Source organism: Ranitomeya variabilis, chromosome 1 (assembly GCF_051348905.1).
Source record: "Ranitomeya variabilis isolate aRanVar5 chromosome 1, aRanVar5.hap1, whole genome shotgun sequence".
NCBI classification, from domain to species: domain Eukaryota; kingdom Metazoa; phylum Chordata; class Amphibia; order Anura; family Dendrobatidae; genus Ranitomeya; species Ranitomeya variabilis.
The window spans coordinates 574,028,070-574,050,340 of record NC_135232.1 but is presented as its reverse complement, the minus strand read 5'-3'; the positions used below and the strand labels follow the sequence as shown (position 1 = coordinate 574,050,340).

The following is a 22,271-nucleotide window of genomic DNA, read 5'->3' as shown; positions in this document are numbered from 1 at the left end:
ATGATCTCAATGGCAAGAGAACATAGCATCAGCATATATAGAAACTAGCTCTTGGAAGATGGGAACTGAGCTGACCATGAACTAAACCTACCGCACAACTAGCAGTGGCCGGGTAGCATTCCTACGTTTTATCCCTAGATGCCCAGCGCCAGCCGGAGGACTAAATAATGCTAGCAGAGGGAAAATTAGTCCTAGCTCACCTCTAGAGAAATACCCAGAAAGGAGACAGAGGCCCCCCACATGTATTGGCGGTGAATTAAGATGAAATAACAAACGTAGTATGAAAGTAGGTTTAGCAAATTTGAGGTCCACTTACTAGATAGCAGAAGACAGAAAGGACACTTTCATGGTCAGCGGAAAACCCTATCAAAACACCATCCAGAAATTACTTTAAGACTCTGGCATTAACTCATAACACCAGAGTGGCAATTACTGTTCACAAGAGCTTTCCAGACACAGTAACAAAACTACAGCTGTGAACTGGAACAAAAATGCACAAACAAACATGGACAAAAGTCCAACTTATCTAGTAGTTGTCTAGGAGCAGGAACAAGCACAGAGAGGCTTCTGATAACATTGTTGACCGGCAAGCAACTAACAGAGAAGCAAGGTTATATAGCGACTCCCACATCTTGATGGGAACAGGTGAAACAGAGAAGATGAAGACACCAGTTCAATTCCACCAGTAGCCACCGGGGGAGCCCAGAATCCAAATTCACAACAGTACCCCCCCCTCAAGGAGGGGGCACCGAACCCTCACCAGAACCACCAGGGCGATCAGGACGGGCCCTATGAAAGGCAACTTGGGCAAGGGAACCAAATGGACCATCTTAGAGAAACGGTCACACACCACCCAGATGACAGACATCTTCTGAGAAACAGGCAGATCTGAAATAAAATCCATCGAGATGTGCGTCCAAGGCCTCTTAGGAATAGGCAAGGGCAACAATAATCCACTAGCCCGAGAACAACAAGGCTTGGCCCGAGCACAAACGTCACAAGACTGCACAAAGCCTCGCACATCTCGTGACAGGGAAGGCCACCAGAAGGACCTTGCCACCAAATCCCTGGTACCAAAAATTCCAGGATGACCTGCCAACGCAGAAGAATGAACCTCAGAGATGACTCTACTGGTCCAATCATCAGGAACAAACAGTTTATCAGGTGGGCAACGATCCGGTCTATCCGCCTGAAACTCCTGCAAGGCCCGCCGCAGGTCTGGAGAAACGGCTGACAATATCACTCCATCCTTAAGGATACCTGTGGGCTCAGAGTTACCAGGCGAGTTAGGTTCAAAACTCCTAGAAAGGGCATCCGCCTTAACATTCTTAGAACCCGGTAGGTATGACACCACAAAATTAAACCGAGAGAAAAATAATGACCAGCGCGCCTGTCTAGGATTCAGGCGCCTGGCGGTCTCAAGATAAATCAAATTTTTGTGGTCAGTCAATACCACCACCTGATGTCTGGCCCCCTCAAGCCAATGGCGCCACTCCTCAAAAGCCCACTTCATGGCCAAAAGCTCCCGATTCCCAACATCATAATTCCGCTCAGCGGGCAAAAATTTATCCAAATAATCGCGAAAAATATCATGCATAAAGGACTGGAAAACTGACGGAGCATTTGAAAGACCAAAAGGCATCACCAAATACTCAAAGTGACCCTCGGGCGTATTAAATGCGGTTTTCCACTCATCCCCCTGCCTGATTCGCACCAAATTATACGCCCCACGAAGGTCAATCTTAGAGAACCAATTGGCCCCCTTTATTCGAGCAAACAAATCAGTAAGCAGTGGCAAAGGATACTGATATTTAACCGTGATTTTGTTCAAAAGCCGATAATCAATACACGGCCTCAAAGAGCCGTCTTTTTTTGACACAAAGAAAAAACCGGCTCCTAAGGGAGATGACGATGGACGAATATGTCCCTTTTCCAAGGACTCCTTTATATATTCTCGCATAGCAGCATGTTCAGGCACAGACAGATTAAATAAACGACCCTTTGGGTATTTACTACCCGGGATTAAATCTATGGCACAATCGCACTCTCGGTGCGGAGGTAACGAACCAAGCTTGGGTTCTTCAAAGACGTCACGATAGTCAGACAGGAACTCAGGAATTTCAGAGGGAATAGATGATGAAATGGAAACCAAAGGTACATCCCCATGAACCCCCTTACATCCCCAGCTCAACACAGACATAGCTCTCCAGTCAAGGACTGGGTTGTGAGATTGCAGCCATGGCAATCCTAGCACCAAATCATCATGCAGATTATACAGCACCAGAAAGCGAACAATCTCCTGGTGATCTGGATTAATACGCATAGTTACTTGTGTCCAGTATTGTGGTTTATTATTAGCCAATGGGGTGGAGTCAATCCCCTTCAGAGGAATAGGAGTCTCCAAAGGCTCTAAATCATACCCACAACGTTTGGCAAAGGACCAATCCATAAGACTCAAAGCGGCGCCAGAGTCGACACAGGCGTCCGTGGTAATAGATGACAAAGAGCAAATCAGGGTCACAGATAGAATAAACTTAGACTGTAAAGTGCAAACGGAAACAGATTTATCAAGTTTTTTAGTGCGCTTAGAGCATGCTGATATAACATGAGTAGAATCACCACAATAGAAACACAACCCGTTTTTCCGTCTAAAATTCTGCCGCTCGCTTCTGGACAGAATTCTATCACACTGCATACTCTCTGGCGTCTTCTCAGTGGACACCGCCAGATGGTGCACTGGTTTGCGCTCCCGCAAACGCCTATCGATCTGAATAGCCATTGTCATGGACTCATTCAGACCCGCAGGCACAGGGAACCCCACCATAACATCCTTAATGGCATCAGAGAGACCCTCTCTGAAAGTCGCCGCCAGGGCGCACTCATTCCACTGAGTAAGCACAGACCATTTACGGAATCTTTGGCAGTAAATTTCAGCTTCATCTTGCCCCTGAGAAAGGGACATCAAAGTTTTTTCTGCCTGAAGCTCCAAATGAGGTTCGTCATAAAGCAACCCCAAGGCCAGAAAAAACGCATCCACATTGAGCAACGCAGGATCCCCTGGTGTCAATGAAAAAGCCCAGTCTTGAGGGTCGCCCCGGAGCAAGGAAATCACAATCCTGACCTGCTGTGCAGGGTCTCCGGCAGAGCGAGATTTCAGGGACAAAAATAATTTGCAATTATTTCGAAAATTCTGAAACCCAGATCTATTCCCCGAGAATAATTCCGGCAAAGGAATTCTCGGCTCAGATACGGGTGCATGACAAACAAAATCTTGCAAATGTTGTACCTTCGTGGCGAGATTATTCAAACCTGCAGTTACACTCTGAAGATCCATTACAAACAGGTGGACACAGAGCCATTCAAAGATTAGAAGGAGAGAGAGAGAGAAAAAAAAAAAAAAAAGGCTGCAGCATAGACAGACTGGCAAGAGGTCCAATTAAGAGCACACTCAAGAGGGAAAAAAAAAAAAATCTCAGCAGACTTCTTATTTCTCTCCTTTCTCAGCCAAGGATTTTAACCCTTTAGTGGGCCGGTCAATCTGTCATGATCTCAATGGCAAGAGAACATAGCATCAGCATATATAGAAACTAGCTCTTGGAAGATGGGAACTGAGCTGACCATGAACTAAACCTACCGCACAACTAGCAGTGGCCGGGTAGCATTCCTACGTTTTATCCCTAGATGCCCAGCGCCAGCCGGAGGACTAAATAATGCTAGCAGAGGGAAAATTAGTCCTAGCTCACCTCTAGAGAAATACCCAGAAAGGAGACAGAGGCCCCCCACATGTATTGGCGGTGAATTAAGATGAAATAACAAACGTAGTATGAAAGTAGGTTTAGCAAATTTGAGGTCCACTTACTAGATAGCAGAAGACAGAAAGGACACTTTCATGGTCAGCGGAAAACCCTATCAAAACACCATCCAGAAATTACTTTAAGACTCTGGCATTAACTCATAACACCAGAGTGGCAATTACTGTTCACAAGAGCTTTCCAGACACAGTAACAAAACTACAGCTGTGAACTGGAACAAAAATGCACAAACAAACATGGACAAAAGTCCAACTTATCTAGTAGTTGTCTAGGAGCAGGAACAAGCACAGAGAGGCTTCTGATAACATTGTTGACCGGCAAGCAACTAACAGAGAAGCAAGGTTATATAGCGACTCCCACATCTTGATGGGAACAGGTGAAACAGAGAAGATGAAGACACCAGTTCAATTCCACCAGTAGCCACCGGGGGAGCCCAGAATCCAAATTCACAACAATAGGGGTTGTCTAAACTGGTTCGCTCACTTGGAGGAGGTTCGGTATCACGGTCCAGTGGGTCCACTCTTGTCCACCACCGCTTCTGGCATAACAGTCCGCCTCCAGCGTAACAGCACAGTCAGGCCATGGATCCCGCCGGGACCACAGCTCAGAAGGAGCTGGTATTTCTGAGAAAGAACCACACTTACAGGCAGCAGATCCTGGTAATGCCTCTCAGATAGCTGGTCTCTAGCAAGAATTGGTCCAGCAGCGTGATACCCAGGCTCGCATCTTATCATATATGGCTTCGATAGATGTCTGTTTGCTTTCTCTGCAGTCCACTTTAGTGCAGGCTTCTTCCTGCACCTCTGATCCCATACCTGCTCCTCCCCCTCATCTTGCTAAACCACCTCGTTATGGCGGTGATCCCAAGCAGTGCTGAGGTTTTCTTAACCAGTGTCGCCTGCACTTTGAGCGGCTTCCCCAGCAGTATCCCACTGAGCGGGCTAAGGTGGCTTTTATCGTCTCCCACTTGGACAGAGAGGCTTTATCCTGGGTAAACCCTCTTTGGGAACGAGACGACCCTGTGGTTTCTAGTATTGTCGTCTTTTTGGACACCTTCCGGAGGGTTTTTGAGAAGCCCAGTCACCTCGCTTCCACCACTGAATCCCTCTTTAATCTACAGCAGGACACCCTCTCCATTGGGAAATATGCTATCTGCTTTCGCACATTGTCTTCAGAGCTGGGGTGGAACAATGAAGCCCTGGTTGGGGGCTTTTGGAGAGGGCTGTCCGGCAAAATCAAGGGTGAAGTTGCTGGACGGAATACTCTGACCACTCTGCAGGATCTCATTTCACTTGCCACACACATTGATTTGCGCTTTCAGGAACATTCTCGAGAGGCTGCCAGGGAGAGGAGGTCCTATAGGTCATCATCTTCTTCCTCTGCCCCTAGGTCTCTCAGTCCGCGCTTTTCAGGTTCGCCCAGTAGCTCCTTTCCTGAGCCCATACAGGTAGATCGGGTTAAGTTGGCTGAACGTCGTCGAAAAGAGAGGTTGGTACAGGGTCTGTGCTTATACTGAAACATCTCACTTCTTGCATTCCTGCCCAGAGAGGCTGGGAAACGCCTCCACCTAGGTCAGGTAGGAAAGGTCTCCCTAGGTGTGTTTGATTCCTCTGCACCCCTTACTCTTTCTGTTTTAATTGTCCAAGGTCGCAGACATAGTACTGAGGTGGCGTATCTGGATTTGGGCGCGGCAGCCAACTTCATCTGACTTGAGGAGGTGAAGAAATACCGGATCCCCGTGATTTGTTTAGAGCACCCTTGCATGATTGCCGCCGTCGATGGGAAACTCCTGCAAGAGTCTGTCACCATGGTCACTGAGGAACTGGTTCTTCAAGTTGGGGCCTTACATCAAGAGAAAATTGCCTTCTATGTCTTGCCCAATCTGTCTCATGCGCTGCTCCTTGGTCTTCCGTGGCTTCGGACCCATGAACCCATTCTGGATTGGTGCTCCGGAGAGGTCCTCCGGTGGGGACATCCTTGTCAAGAAAGATGCTTAGTCTCAGTCCATCCGGTCGCTCCTTCTCAACTTTCTTCTGGTCCAATCGGCCCGCCTTATGCCTATTGGTCTTATGTGGACATTTTTGATAAAAAGGAAGCGGAGACCTTGCCATCTCATCGTCTCTATGACTGTCCAGTTGAACCACCTCCAGGGACTACCCCGCCAAGGGGTCGAATCTATCCACTCTTTCCGGCTGATACTTGAGCTATGTTGGAGTATATCCGTGAAAACCTAGCCAAGGAGTTTATACGTAAATCCTCCTCACCCGCGGGTGCCGGCTTCTTCTTTGTTAAAAAGAAAGATGGTTCTCTTCAGCCATGCATAGATTATCTGGGTCTGAATGCTATTACAATAAAGAATAAGTATCCTCTACCGCTTATTCCTGAACTTTTCGACCGTCTGAGAGGGGCCCGTGTGTTCTCTAAATTAGACTTACGTGGAGCCTACAACCTCATTCGAATCCACCCAGGAGACGAATGGAAGACCGCGTTCAACACCCGGGACGGTCACTATGAGTATCTCATCATGCCCTTCGGTCAGTGTAATGCTCCCGCAGTGTTTCAGGAGTTTGTCAATTACATCTTCCGATATTTGCTATACTCCTGCGTTGTGGTATATCTTGATGATATCCTTGTTTTCTCTCCGGATTTATCCTCCCACCGGAGGAGTGTTCATCTTGTGCTACAACATCTGCGGGTGAACCGGTTATACGCTAAGATGGAAAAATGCATCTTCGAGCAAGCCTCTCTGCTTAGGGTATATTGTCTCTGAGACTGGACTGCAAATGGATCCGGAGAAACTCTGCGATACTCCAGTGGCCTCATCCGGTGGGAGTAAAGGCTATCCAACGCTTTCTCGGTTTTGTCAACTACTATCGACAGTTTGTTCCGCACTTCTCGTCTGTAACTAAGCCAATCTCGTATCTCATGCGGAGCGGACTAGGTCCACAACTTGGTCCCCGGAGGCTGAAGATGCTTTTCTTAGTCTAAAACATGCTTTTGCGGCTGCTCCTATTTACATCGACTCGATGCAAACAAACCTTTTGTTCTGGAAGTGGACGCATCTTTCATTGGTCTTGGCTCGGTGCTGTCTCAGAGGTCTTCTACCGGCTGGTTGGTCACCTGTGGGTTCTTTTCTAAGGCCATTTCATCTGTGGAGTGCAACTATTCCATAGGGGATCGGGAGTTGTTGGCCATTAAAATGGCTCTGGAGGAGTGGCGATATTTATTGGAAGGAGCAGTCCATCCTTTTACTATCTTCACTGACCACAAGAATCTCTCCTACCTTCAGTCTGCCCAGAGGCTCAATCCCAGACAAGCCAGGTGGTCTTTGTTTTCTGCCCATTTTGATTTCGAGTTGCACTTTCGTCCAGGGTCGAAGAATATCAAGGCCGATGCGTTATCTCGCTCACTCCAGCCTTCTGACTTCGAGGAGGAACCCTCCCACATTTTGGATCCATTCAAAATTGTCACTGTGGCTCCCATAAACCTGATCACCCCACCTCCTGGCAAAACCTTCATTCCGGAGGCTGATAGAAGAACGATATTGCATTGGGGACATTCTTCCAAGATCTCTGGGCATGTTGGTGTTAAGAAGACTCTGGAACTCATTTCCCGATTCTACTGGTGGCATTCTCTCCATCAAGATGTGATTCACTTCAAGGCCTCGTGTTCTTCCTGTGCCAAGGCCAAGGTTCCCAGGCATCTACCATCAGGGCTTCTGTGTCATGAATCCCCAATGGCTAGGGATAGCACAGGATAAGCAAAGTATATAAATATCGGACGAGCTCTAGGGTGATGGAACCTGGGCTGACCGCTGCCCTACGCCTGACAAACGCAACTAGAGATAGCCAGGGAGCGTGCCTACGTTGGTTCTAGACGCCACGCACCAGCCTAAGAGCTAACTAGTACTGCAGAGAAAACAAAGACCTCACTTGCCTCCAGAGGAATTAACCCCAAAGGTATAGTTGCCCCCCACACGTATTGACGGTGAAATGAGAGGAAGGCACACACATAGAGATGATGTATATAGCTTTAGCAAATAGAGGCCCGCTGAAAACTAGAAAGCAGAATGACACAAAAGGGGACTGAGCGGTCAGCAAAAAACCCTAATCAAAAAACCATCCTGAGATTACAAGAACCCATGTGCCAACTCATGGCACATGGGGAGAACCTCAGTCCACTAGAGCAACCAGCTAACAAAGAGACATTCTAAGCAAGCTGGACAAAAAAAAACCAAACAACTGAAAATCAGCACTTAGCTTATCCTGAAAGATCTGGGAGCAGGTAGACAGGAACCAAACAGAGCACATCTGAACACATTGATAGCCGGCAAGGGAAATGACAGAAAGGCCAGGTAAAATAGGAAACACCCAGCCTCTGATGGACAGATGGAAACCAAAGGCCGCAACCCACCAAAGTCACCCAGTACCAGCAGTAACCACCAGAGGGAGCCCGCAAACAGAATCCACAACAGTACCCCCCCCTTGAGGAGGGGTCACCGAACCCTCACGAGAACCCCCAGGGCGATCAGGGTGAGCTCTATGGAAGGCGCGGACCAAATCAGTCGCATGAACATCGGAGGCGACCACCCAGGAATTGTCCTCCTGACCATAACCCTTCCACTTAACCAAATACTGGAGTTTGCGTCTGGAAACACGAGAATCCAAGATCTTTTCAACAACATACTCCAATTCTCCCTCCACCAGCACTGGAGCAGGAGGCTCGACCGAAGGAACAACAGGCACCTCATACCTCCGCAACAACGACCGATGGAACACATTATGAATAGCGAACGATGCTGGGAGATCCAAACGGAAAGATACAGGGTTCAGAATCTCCGAGATCCTATAAGGACCGATGAACCGAGGCTTGAACTTAGGAGATGAGACCTTCATAGGGACAAAACGAGAAGACAACCACACCAAGTCCCCAACAAGAAGTCGGGGACCCACGCGGCGTCGGCGATTAGCAAACTGCTGAGTCTTCTCCTGAGATAACTTCAAATTGTCCACCACCTGATTCCAAATGTGATGTAGCCTGTCCACCACCACGTCCACTCCAGGACAATCCGAAGACTCCACCTGACCAGAGGAAAAAGGAGGATGAAACGCCGAATTACAAAAAAAAGGAGAGACCAACGTGGCCGAACTAGCCCGATTATTAAGAGCAAATTTGGCCAGTGGCAAAAAAGCAACCCAGTCATCCTGATCAGCAGAAACAAAACACCTCAAATAAGTTTCCAAGGTCTGATTAGTTCGCTCCGTCTGGCCATTCGTCTGAGGATGGAATGCAGACGAGAAAGACAAATCAATGCCCATCTTGGCACAAAACGTCCGCCAAAATCTAGACACAAACTGGGATCCCCTGTCAGAAACGATATTCTCCGGAATCCCATGCAAACGAACCACGTTTTGAAAAAACAAAGGAACCAACTCAGAGGAGGAGGGCAACTTAGGCAAGGGCACCAAATGAACCATCTTAGAAAAGCGGTCACACACAACCCAGATAACGGACATTTTCTGCGAAACCGGGAGATCAGAAATAAAATCCATGGAAATGTGCGTCCAAGGCCTCTTCGGGATGGGCAAGGATAACAACAACCCACTAGCCCGTGAACAGCAAGGCTTAGCTCGAGCACACACTTCACAAGACTGCACAAAGGTACGCACATCCCTAGACAAGGAAGGCCACCAAAAAGACCTGGCCACCAAGTCTCTTGTACCAAATATTCCAGGATGACCAGCCAACACAGAAGAATGGACCTCGGAGATGACTCTACTGGTCCAATCATCCGGAACAAACAGTCTTTCTGGTGGACATCGATCCGGTTTATCCACCTGAAACTCCTGCAATGCACGTCGCAAGTCTGGGGATACGGCGGACAATATTACCCCATCCCTAAGGATACCAGCAGGCCCAGTGTCTCCAGGAGAGTCAGGCACAAAACTCCTGGAAAGAGCATCTGCCTTCACATTCTTTGAACCTGGCAGGTATGAAACCACAAAATTGAAACGAGAAAAAAATAACGACCAACGAGCCTGTCTAGGATTCAAACGCCTGGCAGACTCAAGGTAAATGAGATTCTTGTGATCAGTCAAGACCACTACGCGATGATTAGCACCCTCAAGCCAATGACGCCACTCCTCAAATGCCCACTTCATGGCCAAAAGCTCCCGATTACCCACATCATAATTGCGCTCGGCGGGCGAGAATTTTCTAGAGAAGAAAGCACATGGCTTCATCACCGAGCCATTAGAACTTCTCTGTGACAAAACCGCCCCCGCTCCAATCTCGGAAGCATCAACCTCCACCTGAAAAGGAAGTGAAACATCTGGTTGACACAACACAGGAGCAGAAGAAAACCGGCGCTTAAGTTCCCGAAAGGCCTCCACGGCCGCAGGAGACCAATCAGCAACATCAGCACCCTTTTTAGTCAAATCAGTCAAAGGTTTAACAATACTGGAAAAATTAGCAATGAACCGACGATAAAAATTAGCAAACCCCAAGAACTTCTGAAGGCTCTTAACAGATGTAGGTTGTGTCCAGTCACAAATAGCCTGAACCTTAACGGGATCCATCTCAATAGTAGAAGGAGAAAAAATGTACCCCAAAAAAGAAATCTTCTGAACTCCGAAGAGACACTTTGAGCCCTTCACAAACAGAGAATTGGCCCGCAAAACCTGAAACACCTTCCTGACCTGTAGAACATGAGACTCCCAGTCATCAGAAAACACCAAAATATCATCCAAATACACAATCATAAACTTATCCAGATATTCACGGAAAATATTGTGCATAAAGGACTGAAAGACTGACGGAGCATTGGAGAGTCCAAAAGGCATTACCAAATACTCAAAATGGCCCTCAGGCGTATTAAATGCGGTTTTCCACTCATCACCCTGTTTTATCCGCACCAGATTATACGCACCACGAAGATCTATTTTAGTGAACCACCTAGCCCCCTTAATGCGAGCAAACAAATCAGTAAATAATGGCAATGGATACTGGTATTTGACTGTAATCTTATTCAGAAGGCGATAATCTATACAAGGCCTCAGGGAACCATCTTTTTTTGCCACGAAAAAAAAACCTGCTCCCAGAGGGGACGAAGATGGACGAATATGTCCCTTTTCCAAGGACTCCTTAATATAATTCCGCATAGCAGTATGCTCTGGCAGTGACAGATTAAATAAACGACCCTTAGGGAACTTACTGCCAGGAATCAATTCTATAGCACAGTCACACTCTCTATGAGGAGGGAGCGAATTGAGCTTAGGCTCCTCAAAAACATCCCTATAATCCGACAAAAACGCAGGGATCTCCGAAGGAGTAGATGAAGCGATAGAAATCGGAGGTGCATCATCATGAACCCCCTGACATCCCCAGCTTAGCACAGACATTGTTTTCCAGTCCAGGACAGGATTATGAGTTTGTAACCATGGCAGACCAAGCACTAGTACATCATGTAAATTATACAGTACAAGGAAGCGAATCACCTCCTGATGAACGGGAGTCATGCGCATGGTCACTTGTGTCCAATACTGCGGTTTATTCATAGCCAATGGTGTAGAATCAATTCCCTTCAGAGGAATAGGAACTTCCAGAGGCTCCAGACTAAAACCGCAGCGTTTAGCAAATGACCAATCCATAAGACTCAGGGCAGCACCTGAATCCACATAGGCATCGACGGAAATGGAAGACAGTGAAAAAATCAGAGTCACAGACAAAATGAACTTAGACTGCAGAGTATCAATGGCAAAAGATTTATCAACCCTTTTTGTGCGTTTAGAGCATGCTGATATAACATGAGCTGAATCACCACAATAAAAACACAAACCATTTTTCCGCCTATAATTTTGCCGTTCACTTCTGGACTGAATTCTATCACATTGCATAGTCTCAGGTGCCTGTTCAGAAGACACCGCCAACTGGTGCACGGGTTTGCGCTCCCATAAACGCCGATCAATCTGAATGGCCATAACCATAGACTCATTCAGACCTGTAGGCGCAGGGAACCCCACCATAATATCCTTAATGGCCTCAGAAAGACCATTTCTGAAGTTTGCAGCCAGGGCGCACTCATTCCATTGAGTAAGCACCGACCATTTCCGAAATTTCTGACAATATATTTCCGCTTCATCATGCCCCTGAGAGAGGGCTAATAAAGCCTTTTCAGCCTGAATCTCTAGGTTAGGTTCCTCATAGAGCAATCCCAATGCCAGAAAAAACGCATCCACACTGAGCAACGCAGGATCCCCTGGTGCCAATGCAAATGCCCAATTCTGAGGGTCGCCCCGTAGGAACGATATAACAATCTTGACCTGTTGAGCAGGGTCTCCAGAGGAGCGAGACTTCAAAGAGAGAAACAATTTACAATTGTTCCTGAAATTCAGGAAGGTAGATCTATCTCCAGAAAAAACCTCAGGAATAGGAATTCTAGGTTCAGATATGGGAGTGTAAACAACAAAATCCTGTATGTTTTGAACCTTTGCTGCGAGATTACTCAGGCTGGAAGCCAAACTCTGGACATCCATGATAAACAGCTAAGATCAGAGCCATTCAAGGGTTAAGAGGAGGTAAGAAGCAGCTAGACAGCAATTAAGGGCTAGGCAGCAAAACTCTGAAGGAAAAAAAAAAAAAAATGTTTCCTTGAACACTTCTTTTTCTCCTGCTTCAGCCCAAACAATTAACACTTTGTGGGCCGGCTATACTGTCATGAATCCCCAATGGCTAGGGATAGCACAGGATAAGCAAAGTATATAAATATCGGACGAGCTCTAGGGTGATGGAACCTGGGCTGACCGCTGCCCTACGCCTGACAAACGCAACTAGAGATAGCCAGGGAGCGTGCCTACGTTTGTTCTAGACGCCACGCACCAGCCTAAGAGCTAACTAGTACTGCAGAGAAAACAAAGACCTCACTTGCCTCCAGAGGAATTAACCCCAAAGGTATAGTTGCCCCCCACACGTATTGACGGTGAAATGAGAGGAAGGCACACACATAGAGATGATGTATATAGCTTTAGCAAATAGAGGCCCGCTGAAAACTAGAAAGCAGAATGACACAAAAGGGGACTGAGCGGTCAGCAAAAAACCCTAATCAAAAAACCATCCTGAGATTACAAGAACCCATGTGCCAACTCATGGCACATGGGGAGAACCTCAGTCCACTAGAGCAACCAGCTAACAAAGAGACATTCTAAGCAAGCTGGACAAAAAAAAACCAAACAACTGAAAATCAGCACTTAGCTTATCCTGAAAGATCTGGGAGCAGGTAGACAGGAACCAAACAGAGCACATCTGAACACATTGATAGCCGGCAAGGGAAATGACAGAAAGGCCAGGTAAAATAGGAAACACCCAGCCTCTGATGGACAGATGGAAACCAAAGGCCGCAACCCACCAAAGTCACCCAGTACCAGCAGTAACTACCAGAGGGAGCCCGCAAACAGAATCCACAACACTTCTGCTTCCATTACCTGTTCCATCGTCCCCATGGCAACATATCACCCTGGATTTTATTACTGACCTGCCTCGCTCTTCCGGATATACTACCATTCTGGTGGTGGTAGACCAGTTCTCAAAGATGGCACACTTTGTTCCTCTACCTGGACTGCCCTCCGCTCCCGAATTAGCTAAAGTCTTCGTCCAGCACATACTCCGACTTCATGGATTCCCGCAACATATTGTTTCTGATCGTGGAGTCCAATTCACGTCTCAATTCTAGAAGGCCTTGTGTGGTCTCTTAGAGGTGAAATTGGACTTCTCCGCATATCATCCGCAAACCAACAGTTAAGTGGAGCATATAAATCAAGTGTTGTCTTCCTACCTACGTCATTTTTCCAACTCTCATCAGGATGACTGGTCCCGTCTTCTTCTGTGGGCAGAGTTCGCCTATAATAATCATCCCAATGAGTCTTCTGCCAAGTCTCCATTTTTTGTTGTTTTTGGCATGCATCCTAATATTCCCTTGCCGATTTCTGCATCCTCTGGGGTTCCTGCAGCTGATTCCAAGGTCTTGGAATTTTCCAGAAACTGGCTTGAGACTAAAGAGGCGCTCAAGAGAGCGGGAGAACGTATGAAGAAACAAGCCAACAAGAGACGTCTGGATGCTCCAACCTATCGGTCGGGCGAGAACGTTTGGCTCTCGTCAAAATATATCAGACTAAAGATACCTTCCTACAAGTTGGGTCCTCGTTACATCGGTCCATTCGAAGTCCTCCGCCGTATTAATAACGTAGCCTACAAGCTGAGGTTGTCTGCTTCACTCCGCATTCCCAACGTCTTCCACGTCTCGCTCCTTAAACCAGTCATTCTAAACCGTTTTCATCCTGTTTCCGGATCTTCTCCTCCACCAGTTTGTGCTGATGATGTTTTCGAGGTAAGGGATATTTTAGCCTCAAAGAATGTTAGGGGCAAAACGTTCTTTTTAATTGATTGGAAGGGATTTGGTCCTGAGGAGAGGTCTTGGGAACCCCGGGAGAACATTAATGCACCCCTTATTCTTAAGAGATTTTGTCTAAGAGGAGGGGAAAGGGGTGTAAGAGAGGGGGTACTGTTACCACTATACTTACCTCCATCAGTCCCGGGGCTGTCTCTGCCGGCGCCGTGCTCGCTGCTCCTTCTTCCTCCGCAGTCGTCGCTCCTGCACCCGCTTCTTCCTGGTCTGGTTCCCGGCACGTGTCTCTTCGGGCGTGTTGGCATGCCTCCCCTCTGCAGCCTGTCAGCGCCCTGTCTCCTCCCGTCCTCTCCTTAGAGATCGGGCACACGCGCACTCCTCCTCCTTATCCTGTGCTGCGACCTGAGCCGGCAGTGTTGTTTGGCCAATGGGGGTTGGCATCTTGTATTTCAAGCTGCTCTCTCCTTGTGGAGGTGCCTGACTGTTGAGTTTTACTTTGAGTTCCTGCTCTGGTTTTGCTCGTCTTTCCAGGCCCGTCCTGCTGTCTTTGGTCTGACCTCTGATCGCAGTCTCTTTACCGCTTCCCCAGCTCCTCGTTCCATATACTCCCTTTACCTCTGCATCTTCTGGTTTCTCTGTTCACCGCTTCCTTGGTCACCTCTCCCATACATCCTCCACTCCGTTCCTTGTCCAGTTCTCCTGTCCCGTCCTCGTTCCCTTCTTTCCTGAGCCGATCCCTGGTCCTGGCATCCGTGGTACTTGAGGCCTCTGAGTTTGGAGTTTGCTTCCTAAGTGTGCCTGTATAGGGGTTGTCTATACTGGTTCGCTCACTTTGAGGAGGTTCGGTATCGTGGTCCAGTGGGTCCACTCTTGTCCACCACCGCTTCTGGGATAACAGTCTGCTTCTGGCGTAACACAGGACCACCACATAGGTTCTTAGGAGATGCTTTATCACTGTAAGTTATATGATAAACATTACACATAACTACTCTGTGTCCCCTGGGACCAATGCTGTTTATGCTTATGTTCTTGCTTCTACATGAGACATATATTTATTGGACTTTTTATAGTCTCTGAGTAAGATCTTCTGTTTGTGGATGACATACACAGTAAATGTGGATTGTCTCACTTGTGAGTAGGTTAACCCAAGGCACTGACATCTGTAAAATGCACACATCATTGTCAGAAGCAATAAGTAAGGAAAGATCAAGCGTATAAAATAGTTCTCCATACAATATTGTGAAACCTATGAAGATGTGATAAGCAACAGCTACACAACTACGCCATATCAAGTCAATTTTGAGGAATGATTGGGAATATACAAGTGCTTCTCACTAAATTAGAATATCATCAAAAAGTTAAATCATTTCAGTTCTTCAATGCCAAAAAGTGAAACTCATATATTTTATAGAGTCATTACAAACAGAGTGATCTATTTCAAGTGTTTATTTATGTTAATGTTGATGATTATGGCTTACAGCCAATGAATACCCAAAAGTCATTTTCTCAGTTAATTAGAATAATTAATAGTGATGGGTGAGCACTAAAATGCTCGGGTGCTCATTGCTAGGGTTGAGCAAATTGGAATGATTGGGTGCTCGACCGAAGCAGTGAGCGCAATGCAAGTCTATGGGAAACACGGCGGTCTGCAGAAATTGCGGAAATCGATGGGAACAGTGCTTAAATGACATAGGAACAGCATGGGGAAGATCCCTGGAAGCATTTCTGACTCCCAGGTCACAGCTATGAACAATGTTGTCAGAGTCTTACGCCACTTTTACAGACTCACAATAAAACATACAAAAACGAAACCAAAATGGATTTTCCTGGGCAATATGTTAAAGAACATAATTCCAGGGTAATGACTTGTATGTAAGGCAAAATACATAACCAAAAACAAAAATGCTCCTCCACACCTTGGGCTATGTTCACATGTAGCGTTTTTGGTTCATTTTTGAACTTTAGCATTACTTTCAACCAAGACAAATGTATTCACTGGGAAATGTAATTTTAACATTTCACAACATTATCTGGTCATGTGGTGTGTGACACATCCTGTTACCTTAATGAAGGAGGGACTTTAAAAGTCAAAATGCATATTTTTATAGGGCCATCAGGTGGCCTTTACTATTCTTAACGGACCAGCAGTCAGCCCTCACTATTCTTAGAGAGCAATCAGCCGGCTATGATTTGTTGTTATTAAACAGTGGGTGTTCTATACTGTTATTGCGTACACAGTGAGTGACAGGGCTGCCTAATATTTGGACACACCCCAATACCCCTTTGAAGAGACATACAGGAGGGCCTCCTGAAAATAATGTTCCCATTATTAGGAAGTGGGTCTCCCATACTGTTTGCCTATGCAGTGAATGCAAGGGCTGCCAAAATTTGGAGGAACTCCATTGCCCCTTGGAAGGGACGTAGAGGAAGGCCTCATGAAAAAAATGTTCCCATTATTAGGAAGTGGGTCTCCCATAGTGTTTGCCTATGCAGTGAATGCTAGGGCTGTCAAAAATTTAGAGGTACTCCAATGCTGCTTTGAAGAGACGTAGAGGAGGGCCTCATGAAAGATGTTCCCATTATTATGAAGTGGGTCTCCCTTAGTGTTTGCCTATGCAATGAATGCAAGGGCTGCCAAATATTTGGAGGCACTACAATGCCCCTTGGAAGAGACGTGGAGGAGGGACTCATAAAAAAGTTTCCATTAGAAAGGAGTGGGTCTCCTATACTTGTAATGCCCATGCACTAAGTGTATGGGCTGACAAACATTTAAAACAATTATGCGGGTCTTGCATCGCGGACCACGGTCACCCTGGTTATATGGTGGTGGAGTATGAGGATGTGGAGAAAGAGGAGGACAACAGCAAATAGCCAAAATCAGGAAGCGTATACCCATGAGTGAATGTGAAGAGGTGCATGGGAATAGACCTCCCAAAAAAGACTGTAATTGATTTTATGTTACGCTGCTATCATTCGGTGGTGTAGAAAAGTCTGGCCCAATCCAGCCCTTGTTCATTTTTAGAATAGTCAGCCTGTCAGCATTTTCAGTTGACAGGTGGATGCTCTTATCAGTTCTAATTCCACCAGCGGCACAAAATACCTGCTCTGACAAAACGCTAGCGGCAGGACAGGCCAGGACCTCCAAGGCATAGAGAGCCAGTTCATGCCCAGCTTGGCTACCCAATAACTATAAGGCACAGAGTAATCACGGGGACGTTCGTACGGTCAGCAAGGTGCTCCCCTAGTATCTTCCCAAAACTTTGCTCTCCTTGTGAGAGTTCCCCGCACTTCAGGGCCTGTGGGATGGGAGGGTCTGAGAAAACTCTCCCAGAACTTTGACAGTGTTCCCTGTACCCCTTGGTTGTCCAACGAACTGTGACCTCTGCCACAAGTGTTTTCAGATGGTATTTTTTTAATTATTCCGCAACAAGGGCCTTGTGGTACTGCCCCATTTTATTAGACCTGCCCGCCACAAGAATAAGAGATAGAAAGTTCTCCATGTAGCGTGGGTCTAGAAGTTTCACCAACCAGTAATGACTGTCAGCCAAAATTTTGAGAATGTGAGGGTCATTGGAAAGGCAGCGTAACATAAATTCAGCCATGCGTGCCAGACTGCTAACAGGCAAGACTTCTGTTTCCTCACCAAGAGGATGACTGACCATGCTCTCCTCTTTCACCTCCACCTCCTCCCTGTCCTCAGGCCATCCATGCTGAACAGACGGTATGACAGTTGTGCAGGTAGTACAGTCTGTAGCACATGAAACTAGCTCCTGTTCTTCCTCCTCCTCCTCCTCTTCCTAATGTCACCCAATCCACATTGGGATGAGATGAGGCTGGGCAATGTGTAATCAACCTGTAAGCTTCCCTGCTCCATCTCATCGTGCTCTGCCTGCAATGCATCATCTTTGATTGTGAGCAGAAAGTGTTTCAGAACACAGAGAAGCGCAATGGTGATGATAATTAAGGTGTCATCACCGCTCACCATCTTGGTGGAGTCCTCAAAGTTTTGGAGGATGGGACATACTGTATGTCTGACATCCATGTTCACTCCTGAAGTCTTGTGTGTGGAGTCTGAACTGAATACCAATGGCCTTGCTGATGCTGGTAGTCAGCAACTGCCCTCTTTTACTCATAAATCTTTCCAAACATCTGCAGTGTAGAGTTCCAACGCGTGGGGACATCACAAACCAGTCGGTGAGCCGGAAGCTGCAAACGCAGCTGAAGCACGGCAAGGGTGGCAGAAGCTGTAGCTGACTTTCTAAAATGGGCACATAGTTTGACAAGCAGATCAGGCAGCTTTGGATAGATTTTGAGAAATTGATGAACCATGAGGTTAAGCACATGGGCCAGGCATGGTACGAATGTGAGCGCGTCTTGCCTCAGAGCCGCCACCAGGTTCTGGCCATTGTCATACATGACGATGCCTGGCTGCAGGTTCAGCACTGTCTGTCTGCTCTTTCGGAGCTGTCCACAACTCTTCAGCATTGTGTGGTTTGTCACCTAAGCATATTAGCTTCAACACAGCCTGCTGCTGCTTGGCTGAGGCAGTGCTGCAGTGCTTCCAGGTTGTGACTGATGTGGTCATTTTGGAGATGGAGCCTGAAGAGGAGCAGGAGGTGCAGGAGCTGTAGACTGTGGGGGCAACCCTGATTGACCTAGGGCCCACAATCCTCAGTGTCAGGAGGACATGTTCCATCCAAAGATCCAACTGGATCCTGGCTTCCACTATGTTAAACCAGTGTGCCAACAGCGAGATGTACCGTCCCTGCTCACAATGTGTTCATGGTTAGTTGGACTTTCCCAGTAACTGCATAGTTAGGGACATGGCTAAAGTAGTGGGATACGTACTTGTTCAATGCGGGGACGGCACATTGGGAGAAATAGTGGCAGCTGGGGACCGAGTACAGTGGGATGGCCACCGCCATCAGGTTGCAGAAAGCTTCCATCTCCACGAACCGAAAAGGCAACATTTTGAGCACAAGCAGTCACAAAATATGGGAATTTAGTAGTGTGGCCTGTGGGACATTTGATGCATATTTGCACTTGCATTCCAAGGACTGGGGTATGGACAACTGAATGCTGCGCTGAGACAAGGATCTGGATGTGCTTGCTGATGGTGCTAGTTGAGTGTGTGCAATGACAGGTGCACGGCAGGAGGCTTCTTCGCATGCACCATGGACAGAGGATTGGCTTTCACGCACAACAGCAGAAGAAGCAGTGGTGTCACCCACAGACACTGTTCCTGGACCCTGGGGTTCGTCCCACAAAGTCAGGTGCTTTGCTGCCATGTGCCTGATCATGCTGGTGGTGGTCAGGCTGATAGTTTTGCTACCCCTGCTGATTCTGGCCCGGCAGGTGGTGCAAATGGCCTTTTTGGGGTTATCAGCAGATTCCTTAAAAACAACCAGATTCGGGAAGACCTAACAGTTGAACTGTCAACTTCCGTCTTGTTGGTGTTACGGGGAATGGTTGCCCATCTACTGTCTGCAGCCACCACCCTGCTTCTTCCTGCCTGCTGGTGTGCTATGCCTCCCTCCCCCTGTGTGCTGCTGTCCTCGCTCTGCATGTCCTCCTGCCAGGTTGGGTCAGTTACTATATCATCCACCACCTCATCTTCCACTTCCACACCCTCGTCCTCCTCCTGACTTTCTGGCAATTGTGTCTTATCATCGTCCACCTTTTGTGTCACTTTTCCACCATTGTCTTCATGTGACCGTGGCTTCTCAAATATTTGGGCATCACTACATGCGATTTCCTCTTGTCCTGCTTCAAGTGTATGGGCAAGAGGCCCGAATTGATAAATGGAAAAGTGAATAGCTCTTCCGAGTGTCCAAGTGTGGGATCAGTTGTCTCCGGGCACTCGGCATGGTGGAAGTAAGGAGGATCAGGGTGAGAAATGGGCGGTTCAGACTCACGGCTACTCAGACTTGACCGTGTAGAAGACAGGGTGGTGATGGTGGTAGCACAGTGACTGGAAGTATTACCCGCTTTCAAACCAACAACCTTTTGACATTGCTGTGGGTTCAATAGTGGTGTGCTATGGTCCCCTAGTAATTTGGACAGAAAGGTTGGGCGATAAGATGTGGATGTTTGTTGTGGCACAATTTCAGCTTGCCCACAGCCTCGGCCTCTGCATGCACCATCACCATCATGTCCAGTTCCCCGTCCCTTGCCACGCACCTTGCCCATTTTAAATGGAGGACAATATTTTCCACGTTCACTGCAAATGGCTGAATTTGGAGCAAACTTATATCTGATCCTTGTGATGGAAAACCACAGTTTTAAATATCTGGCCTGTAGGTAACTATTCTTAACAGCAAACTGGTGTCAATAACTTCACTAACACACTGCAAAAAAATTTAAATGGAGGCCAGAAATGGCAGAATTTTGAGCGAAATTATATGTGATCTGTGTGACAGACAAACCATGGTTTTAAATAGCTGGCCTGTAGGTAACTATTTTTAAAAGCAAACTGGTGTCAATAACTTCGCTACCACACTGCAACAAAATTTAAATGGAGGCCAGAAATGGCAGAATTTTGAGCTCACGTTTTAAATAGATGGATTTTTGGAGCTGTAATATGGAAAGGATCTGGTTGTATTCTGCAGTGCCAACAAGCAAATAGAACAGAAAAATGTTGTTCTCTGGATTGCTTTTTAAGCAAATAATCAGGATTAAGATTGAAAAAAAATTATTCCTGGCCCCTGATACCTGAGCCTATCTCTACAAATATCTGTCAAAGCAGCAGACAGAACTGGAATGGACCCTTTGCTATATGCACTGAAGTCTGCCACATACACTGCCTGCCTAGCGCTTATATTTATGCAGCTGGATTAGTCCTCAGAAGGACTGTTAGTTGATATGGATATGTATATATTATATTGTGGTACACTTACACTAACTAAGAAATGAGCAAATCTCTCCCTACCTCAGCAGCACCTCCCCCTATGCTGCCTGATTCCGAAGTAGACTGTGACGAGCATGGCGTGCCAGGATTGATATAGACCTGATGACGCTGTACGTCCAGCCAATCCCAGTAATGCCACAACCAACATGGCTGCAGCATTACAGTGTGCATGTTTATTGGCTGTTTAAAGAGCACCAATTATGCTGAGCAACCCCGGAAATACTCAGCGAGTTCCGAGCATCTAGAGCAGTGAGATGCTCGAGCGAGTACCGAGTAGTAGCGAGCATGCTCACTCATCACTATTATAATTAACCAAAATTTCCTGCAAAGGCTTCCTAAGCATTTATAAAGGTCCCTTAGTCTGTTTCCGAAGGCTCCACAATCAAGGGGAAGACTACTGACTTGACAGATGTCAAGAGGGCAGTCATTGACACAATCCAGAAGGAAGATAAGCCACAAAAGGTAAATGCTGCAGAAGATGTCTGTTCACAGAGTGCTGTATCCAAGCATACTAATGGAAATTTGAGTGGAAGCAAAAAGTGTGGTAGAATAAGGTGGACAAGCAACCGGGATAACTGCAGCCTTGAAAGGATTGTTAAGAAAAGGCCATTCAAAAATTTTAGGGAAATTCACAATGAGTGGACTGCTGTTGGAGTCAGTGCTTTCAGAGCCAGCACACACAGATGTATACAGGACATGGTTTCAAGTGTCGCATTCCTTGTGTCAAGCTACTCATGACCCATAGACAATGTCAGAAGTGCCTTACCTGGGCCAAGTAGAAAAGCTACTGTGTTGGTCAGTTGTCCAAGGTGTTGTTTTCAGATGAAAGTAAATATTGCACTTAATTTTGAAATCAAGGTCCGAGAGTCAGGGGGAAGAGTGGAGAGGCAAACAATCTAAGCTGCTTGAGGTCTAGTGTGAAGTTTGCACAATCAGTGATGGTTTGGGGAGCCATGTCATCTGCTGGTGTACGTCCTGTGTGTTTTATCAAGACCAAAGTCAGCACAGCCGTCTACCAGGAAATATTAGAGCACTTCATGATTTCCACTGCCGACAAGCTTTTTGGAGATGGAAATTTAATTCTCCAGCAGAACTTGGCACCTGTCCACTGTAGTGCTATGGTAGCACCGTAACATTGAAGAGGCAGTGACAC

At 46.9% G+C, this 22,271-nt stretch overlaps 1 protein-coding gene across 4 annotated transcripts in view; it reads left to right on the top strand.

Annotated features, from left to right (window-relative positions):
• The window catches only part of LOC143768773 (cholinesterase-like), a 185,230-nt gene that overhangs the window by 66,513 nt on the left and 96,446 nt on the right, over positions 1-22,271 (top strand). The window lies entirely within an intron of this gene.